This window comes from Delphinus delphis, chromosome X (assembly GCF_949987515.2).
Source record: "Delphinus delphis chromosome X, mDelDel1.2, whole genome shotgun sequence".
In the NCBI taxonomy this organism is placed as follows: Eukaryota; Metazoa; Chordata; class Mammalia; order Artiodactyla; family Delphinidae; genus Delphinus; species Delphinus delphis.
In genome coordinates this window covers 61,782,414-61,791,707 of record NC_082704.1, presented here as the reverse complement: position 1 = coordinate 61,791,707, position 9,294 = coordinate 61,782,414, and the positions used below count along the sequence as shown (strand labels likewise).

Below are 9,294 nucleotides of genomic sequence, written 5' to 3'. Positions count from 1 at the left end.
GGCACAAAAACCAAAATATAGATCAGTAGAACAGGATAGAGAGCCCAGAGGTAAACCCATGCACATATGGTCACCTTATGTTTGATAAAGGATGCAAAAATATACAATGCAGAAAACACAGCCTCTTCAAAAAGTGGTGCTGGGAAAACTGGACAGCTACATATTAAAGAATGAAATTAGAACACTCCCTAACTCCATACACAAAAATAAACTCAAAATGGACTAAAGACCAAAATATAAATCCAGACACTCTAAAACTCTTAGAGGAAAACATAGGCAGAATATTCTATGACACAAATCACTGCAAGATGCTTATTGACCCACCTCCTAGAGAAATGGAAATAAAAACAAAAATAAACAAATGGAACCTAACAAAACCTAAATCTTTTGCACAGCAAAGGAAACCATAAACAAGACAAAAAGACAACCTTCAGAATGGGAGAAAATATTCGCAAATGAAGAAACTGACATAGGATTAATCGCCAAAGTTTACAAGGAGCTCATGCAGCTCAATATCAAAAAATAAACAACCCAATTCAAAAGTGGGCAGAAGACCTAAATAGACATTTCTCCAAAGAAGATACACAGATTGCCAACAAACACATGAAAGGATCATCGACATCACTAATCATTAGAGAAATGCAAATCAAAACTACAATGAGGTATCTCCTCACATGCATCAGAATGGCCATCATCAAAAAACCTACAAACAATAAATGCTGAAGAGGGTGTAGAGAAAAGGGAACCCTCTTGCACTGTTGGTGGGAATGTAAATTGATACAGCTACTATGGAGACCAGCATGGAAGTTCCTTAAAAAACTAAAAATAGAATTACCATACGATCTAGCAATCCCACTACTGGGCATATACCCTGAGAAAACCGTAATTCATGAAGAGTTATATACCACAGTGCTCTTTGCAGCTCTATTTATGATAGCCTAGACATGGAAGCAACCTAAGTGTCCATCGACAGCTGAATGGATAAAGAAGATGTGGCACATATATACAAAAGAACATTACTCAGCCATAAAATGAAATGAAATTGAGTTATTTGTAGTGAGGTGGATGGACCTAGAGTCTGTCATACAAAGTGCAGTAAGTCAGAAAGAGAAAAGGAAATACCATATGCTAACACATTTATTTGGAATCTTAAAAAAAAAAACAGGTTCTGAAGAACTTAGGGGCAGGACAGAAATAAAGAGGCAGATGTAGAGAATGGACTTGAGGACACGGGAATGGGGAAGGGTAAGCTGGGACGAAGTGTGAGAGTGGCATGGACGTATATACACTACCAAATATGAAATAGATAGCTAGTGGGAAGCGGCTGCAATGCACCGGGAGGTCAGCTTGGTGCTTTCTGACCACCTAGAGGGGTGGGATATGGAGGGTGGGAGGGAGGCACAAGAGGCAGGATATATGGTAATATATGTATACATATAGCTGATTCACTTTGTTACACAGCAGAAACTAACACACCATTGTAAAACAATTTTACTCCAATAAAGATGTTAAAAAATAAAGGGAGTGAGATGCAAAAAAAAGAAAAAAAGAGAGAGAGAGAGAGAACCATCCTGTGACAAGCTACAGACATGGCACTTGTTTTTATCCTCCGTTGTTAAAGTAACCTCTACATATCTCCATACATTGCTAAAGAAGAAGCAAACGGCATGATAATCTCCACTATTTCTCCACCAAATAATTAGTTTCAAGGTCATAATACTATTAACTTTGATTTAACTGTAAAATTGTTATGGATTGAATATCTATAATTATTTAGAACACATTTAAGTTAGAAATTTATCATTTATTTTCATATTTATAATTATTTATATGCACAGTAAACTTCCTGTTACATTTTCAGCAAGTTCAAATTTTTCTAAATTTCAAATAAATTTACAAGTGGATGAGTATTAGAGTTATTCTCTAAAGAAATAGTTACTGAAAACAATAACTAAAATAGTTAATTAAATTTCTGAAAACTGGTCAAACATTTAATCAGGTTGAACTCTGGTACTTTTTTACAAATTACCTAAGATAGAGCTTCCTAAAATCATCCTGCATTTCATTTCCATCTGAAATCTGATGCCAGATGTCAAAAATTTTAATTAAATATTTAGGTGGCATTTTTGGAATGTTTTATGATTCATCAAGTGTTATCATATATATTGACTAATTTAATTTAAATTAAAGGTCACATACTGCCAGGAGCAGCAAGAATGTGCAGCCTATATTTTCACTCACTGTTCACTTTAATGCCAACTATTCGGGAAGGCTTTATGTAAAAAGTCCTCTGCTCAAAAGAAAAGTATGGATGTAATACATTTTAAATTATATACATATCTTAATAACATTGCTAAAGAAATTGGGCAATTTAACCGATGTGTGGGGAGAGCAGATACTTTTTTTTTATACTCTGTGGGATTGTTGAGGCAAGTGTAAATTCAAGCAAAATAAGCCACGTTAAAAGAAGCACTGAAATATAAATCAAATTATGTCACCTCACTGGTGCTTGCAGGGAAACAGACAAGACTGTGAAAGCAATAGGCATAGTTGGAAAATTAAAAATCATTTTGCATGCAGGCTTCCTTGTGTATATAGCAAGATTTTGCAGTCATACTTCTAAAATAGATAATGATGATTATGTTGAACCTGTAATATAAACAAATATAAAATATTTTATCCTATGCTTTTACCTACTCCACTTCTTTATCAAACTACCTAAACTACAATACCATAGAAGCAAACCTGAAAACACATTTAAATGGTCTTTAAGATGAGAAAGAAAGAAAACACTTGAATTTTATTTCACATTCAAAGAAAATTTAAAATAACATTCAAGTAGGAAGATATTAACTTAACTTTGTTCAAGAATAAAATGATGTAACAATCTTACTGGTCTAATTATCAGGGATAAAATTTTGTATAAACTAAATCATATTAGGTAGCAATTTAAAAACAAAGAAGACAAGCTGCCAGAAGTGAAACTGGCAGGGAAGAAGATACTGGAAAAAGAATGACTAATTATAAAGTATTATAGGGCTATTCAATAAGTCAAATTAGCCCTACACATTTGGATAGGCCCTAAAGAAATGCACACACACACATGCACGCACACACACACACACACACACACACATACACATGCACAGAGTGCCCTTTTTAAAGTACATATGGCCAGAGGTCAGAGATTATATATTTGTGTGTTCTCTCTCTTCTTTAGTGAGATAAACTACTATCAACATCAGAGTACAGTTGACCCTTGAACAACATGGGTTTGAACTGTGTGGGTCCAATTTTATGCAGATTTTTTCAATAAATACTACAGGACTACACCTGGCACAGTTGGTTGAATCCGAAGATGTAGAACCTCGGATACAGAGGGCCGATTATGGGACTTGAGCATTCCCGCATTTTGGTATTCACAGACGGTCCTTGGACCAATGCCCTATGGATACAAAGGGATGAGGGATACCTGTTTAAGAAATCACCTTAAGGGAATAGGGGCAGGAACAAGAGCTTGGTTAATCTAGGGAGAGAGGAGTGACTTCACACAGAAGAGTCATGGATAAGCAGGAGTCAAGAGAAAATATTCTAGGTCTTTACGGTGGTGGACATTGGAACCAGTCTTTACATAGTTCTCTAGGTTCTGCTTGAATCCTATAGGAGCTTGTCATGTCATTCAAAAAGCCAATGCCAATAAAAGGGCCTACATAATCCAGCCTACTGTTTTCTGATCTAAAATCCTACAACTATTTCCTGTTGCTCACACTACTTCAGTCACGTCAGTCTCCTTGCTTTTCCTAAACCATGTCAGACATAATCCCACCTCTAGGCCTTTACAGTTGCTATTCTTTCTGTCTGGAACACTCATTCACTAATAATCTCAACCCTCTCTTCTCATCTCCTTCAAATGTCACCTTCTTGAGTTCTTCATTGACTGCTCTATTTTAATTACAATCCTTCTTTACTCTAAGAATAACTATATAATTTCCCTGTTTTATTTTTCTTCTGTAACATTACCATTTAACATACTAAATATTTCACTTATTAATACTCATCACCCATCAAAATGTAAGCTCCATGAGAATCTTTTTTAACTGCTGATACCCCAGTACCTAGCACTGTGCTTGGTACATGGTAGATGTTCAATACATATTTTTAATTAATAGCCACCACAAGGAGAACTTTCTCTAATTACCAAATAATTAAAATAGTACTGTATAGATGGAGGAAATATATCAATGTAAAAAGAGTAGAGGGCTTCCCTGGTGGCGCAGTGGTTGAGAGTCCGTCAGCCAATGCAGGGGACAGGGGTTCATGCCCCGGTCTGGGAAGATTCCACATGCCACGGAGCGGCTGGGCCCATGAGCCATGGCCGCTGAGCCTGCATGTCCGGAGCCTGTGCTCCACAACGGGAGAGACCACAACAGTGAGAGGCCCGCATACTGCAAAAAAAACACAAAAAAACAAACAAAAAAACCACAGTAGAATCCAGAAATGTAGTCAAATATAAATATGTGTTTAGTATATGGTAAAGATGGTAAATAAAGTCAGTGAGAAAAGTTTGAATTAGTCAATCAGTGGTCTTGGGATGATAGTCTAGCCTGGGGGTTCCCAATATTTTTCAAGTAATGACATACATTAAATTATATTTATTTGTCACATTAAATTATATTTATTTGAATGTATAGAGGAGTCTGATCATGGTTGAAGGCAAGAGATCCAGGAGTTCTGACAGACCATAACCCTTCCTAGCCACCCCCAAGGCTGATGAGATCATGTCTGTGACCACCTGAAGGATTATCAGTTGGGAATTTCTGAGTTGATCATTTCTAAGGAAAAAAATCTGGACCCCTATTTTTCTAATTAACCCAAGAAATAATACTGGTGGATTCAAGCTATAAATGTAAAGTTTAAAGCCCATAAAATTATAAGAAAACAAGATTTTTCTAAGCATTATGATATATACAGAAGCAGAAGAAACTAAATTGATTAATTAGACAATATAAAAATTTAAAAACTCAATGGAAAAAAATCCCAACATAAACAAAATAAAAAAAAAACTGGGGGAAATATTGCTATTATACTAATTTTCAAAGAGCTAATTTAAATAAATAAGAAATGTAAAAAAAAAACTATTAGAAAAATTGGTAAACCAATGGAGAGGAAATCCACAGAATAAAAGACCAAGATGGCTAATAAACTTGTTAAAAAATGCTGTTTCACTTATAAATAAAACAAAATTTAAAACAGTTAAGAACTGACAATACCCAATATATGTGAGTTGTAAGAAAATGAGCTTCCTACGTCACCCAAGTTATGTGTCATATTCCCTTTATCCATTTTGTCCCCACTATGTTTGCTTTATTTCTGTTCTTTCAAAGTTATCTTTGTTTAATATGACATAATTGAAGAAATGAAGATGGTAAACATCCAAATATGTCATTTCCAGCAAATTTTCTTATGCTCCCTGAAAATCAGTTGCTGAAAACTTAGAACTAAAAATGTATCTTTGGTTCTATTCAAGTTTGTTCTCTCCATGAGTAGAGCATTACTGTGATCCCTGGATTGGAATTCCTTGAAATCATACTTACAGTAGCACAATTTTGATACTTTATAGATAGCCACAAGTTAGGATACGTCAAAGTGGAAAGTGGGTCTAATTTTTTTATCTTATTACTTTTGACCCTGTGACTAATATTTTCTTAAAATAGAGAGTGAAACAAAGAGATAGAGAAAAAAAATCTGGAAACTTCTGTTTACCTACTTTCTTTTCCCTTTTTCTTCCATTCATACTTTCTTCCAAAAGCCACACTCTAGTACAATTTACTTCAATTACTCCAGATCTTTTAGATTTTAAATATTTGCAGCATTTTAAAAACTACATTGTATAGACCAACATAGTGTTGACAACTTTTTATTTTGCTAAGGAAATAGAATTTTAAAACACCAACGACAAAATACTATTCCCATGATTTCATAAAGGAAAGGCAATTTTTGTCATGGGCACTCACTTTAAAATATCTTTTTATTTAAAAATCATTATAGATTAATAGAAAGTATTCCCCAAATTACAGAAAGATGCTGTATACCCTATAACCAATTCCCCCCTAATGATAAAATCTTGCAAAACTATAAAGCAATAGCAAAATGAGGAAACAAATATTGTTACAATCCACTGACTTTATTTAGAGCTCATGAGTTTTATGTGCTCTCATTTCTGTTTGTATAATTCTATGGAATTTTATCACAAGTGTAACTTTGTTTAACTACCACCATATTAACAGTATTAACAGTACTATCACTTTAAGGATCTTTTCTACTGTTGTCCTTTTATAAATGCAGCCACCCCTCCTCCCCATCTCTAACAACAGGAAATCACTAATCTGTTCTCAAACTCTACACTTTTGCACGTTGAAAATGTTATATAAATTGAATGATACAGTATGTAATCTATTGGCACTGGGATCTTTCATACAGCATAATGTCTTTAAGATCCAGTCAAGTTCATGTATGTATCAATAGCTTGTCCCCATCTATTGTTTTTGTTCTGTTTTGCCAATTTTAAATACATTTTTATTTAAGACATTGCATTTTCCACTTACAATACAGTGCTTGTAAAGTGCAATGTTATTTCCTTTCCCTGTGCACACATTCCATGTTCAAGTATCAAGAATGCCCAGTTTACTACAGCAGCTCAACTATAAAACTGCCATGTAGCAAAAAATTGCTACAAGTTTGGCTCCTTCCATGTTGTGTTGAGCAATGCTAAACCTATGCTAGGCTGGCTTAATCAACCTCTTCAATGGTGGGCCCAGAGGAGGCACCACCAGACAGAGGAGCTCCACCACCAGGGAAGCCCCTGGGCATTCCACCTGACATTCCTCCTGGCATGCCTCCTGCAGTCTGGTACAGCTTGGTAATGATGGTGTTGCAGACTTTTTCCAGCTCCTTCTGCTGATGTTCAAATTCTTCCTTCTCTGTAGTCTGGTTCTTATCAAGCCAGTTGATTATTTAATTACACTTATCAAGAATCTTCTGTTTGTCCTCATCATTAATCTTGCCTTGAAGTTTCTCATCCTTAACAGTAGCTTTCATGTTGAAAGCATAAGATTCAAGAGAATTCTTTGAAGACAACTTATTCCGCTGCTTCTCATCTTCAGTTTTATACTTCTCTGCTTCCTGAACCATGCGTTCAATGTCTTCCTTGCTCAAACGGCCCTTGTCATTAGTGATGGTAATCTTGTTCTCTTTTCCTGTGCTCTTATCCACAGTAGAGACATTGAGGATGCCATTGACATCAATATCGAAAGTGACTTCAATCTGAGGAACACCACGGGGGGCAAGAGGTATGCCTGTGATTTCAAACTTGCCAAGCAGGTTGTTATCCTTGGTCATGGCACACTCACCTTCATAAACCTGAATGAGTACACCGGGCTGGTTGTCCGAGTATGTTGTGAAGATTTGCATCTGCTTGCTGGGAATGGTGGTGTTGTGCTTGATGAGGACAATCATGACTCCACCAGCAGTTTCAATTCCAAGGGAAAGAGGAGTGACATCCAACAGCAGCAAGTCTTGAATATTTTCAGATTTGTCTCCAGATAAAATGGCTGCCTGGACAGCTGCACCATAAGCAAAAGCTTCATCAGGGTTGATGCTCTTATTAAGTTCTTTCCCACTGAAGAAGTCCTGTAGAAGTTTCCGAATTTTGGGGATGTGGGTTGAACCACCCACCAGGACAATATCATGGATCTGAGACTTGTCTAGTTTGGCATCCAGAAGGGCTTTCTCCACAGGGTCCAGTGTGCCACTGAACAGGTCAGCATTCAGTTCTTCAAATCGGGCATGGGTAATTGAGGTATAGAAGTCAATTCCTTCATAGAGGGAATCAATCTTAATACTGGCCTGGGTGCTGGAAGAGAGAGTGCACTTAGCATGCTCAGAAGCAGTATGAAGGCGATGGACAGTCCTCTTGTTCTCACTGATGTCCTTCTTGTGCTTGCACTTGAATTCTGCAATAAAATGGTTGACCATCCGGTTGTCAAAGTCTTCTCCACCTAAGTGGGTATCTCCAGCTGTAGATTTGACCTCAAAGATTCCATCCTCAATAGTGAGGATTGACACATCAAAAGTGCCACCACATATATCAAAGATCAGCACATTTCTTTCTGCTCCAACCTTTTTGTCTAAGCTATAGGCAATAGCAGCAGCAGTTGGCTCACTGATAATTCTAAGTACACTGAGCCCAGCAATAGTTCCAGCATCTTTGGTAGCCTGACACTGAGAATCATTAAAGTAAGCCGGTACTGTAACAACAGCATCGGTAACAGTCTTCCCAAGGTAGGCTTCTGCTATTTCCTTCATCTTTGTCAAAACCATGGATGACACCTCTGGATAAAAACTTTTTGTCTCTCCCTTGTATTCTACTTGAACTTCAGGCCTGCCTGCATCATTCATCACCACCATGAAGGGCCAATGCTTCATATCAGACTGGACAACAGCATCATTAAATTTTCGTCCAATGAAGCGTTTGTTATCAAAGTGTTAGTGGGATTCATTGCAACTTGGTTCTTTGCAGCATCACCGATCAATCGTTCGGTATCATTAAAGGCGACATAGCTTAGTGTAGTTCTGTTCCCCTGATCATTGGCAATTATTTACACATTTCTGTGCTGGAAGACACCCACACAAGAATAGGTGGTGCCAAGATCAATGCCAACTGCAGGTCCCTTAGACATGGTTGCTGGAGCGCAGGCCCGGGTCCACTGAAGGAGAAAACAGCAACCTATAGAGCTGCCGCTGCGTTCAACGAGAAACCCCATCTATTGTTGAGTATGGATGTACCATGTACCACAGTTTATTTAACTACTCACCTATTGAAATATATTTTGGTAGTTTTCAGTTTGGAGCTACTACAGATGAAGCTACTATAAACATTTGTGTAACACTTTCATTTATCTGAGATAAACGCTGAAGAATGCATTTGCTGCATCATAAGGTAGTCGTAGGTTTAGTTTTTTTGTTTGTTTCTTTCTTTCTTTGCTTGATTTTGTTTTTAAATTCCCTTTCATTCCTGAAGGATATTTTGCTAGATATAAAATTTACAGTTGACAATTCTTTTATTTCAGTACTTGAGAAGCATTGTGTCACTTCTTTCTGGCCTTCATGACTTTACATGAGAAATCTGTTGTCAATAGAATTTGTGTTTCCATATAGGTAATGCATTATTTCTCTCGGGTTGATTTCAAGATATATATATTTTTATCTTTGGCTTTCAGAATTTAATTCTGATGT

General features: G+C 36.6%; 1 pseudogene; it reads right to left on the bottom strand.

The window, feature by feature from the left end:
- Positions 1 to 6,789: 6,789 nt before the first annotated feature.
- LOC132418724 (heat shock cognate 71 kDa protein pseudogene) lies at positions 6,790 to 8,753 on the bottom strand (annotated as a pseudogene).
- Between the last annotated feature and the right edge of the window lie 541 nt (positions 8,754 to 9,294).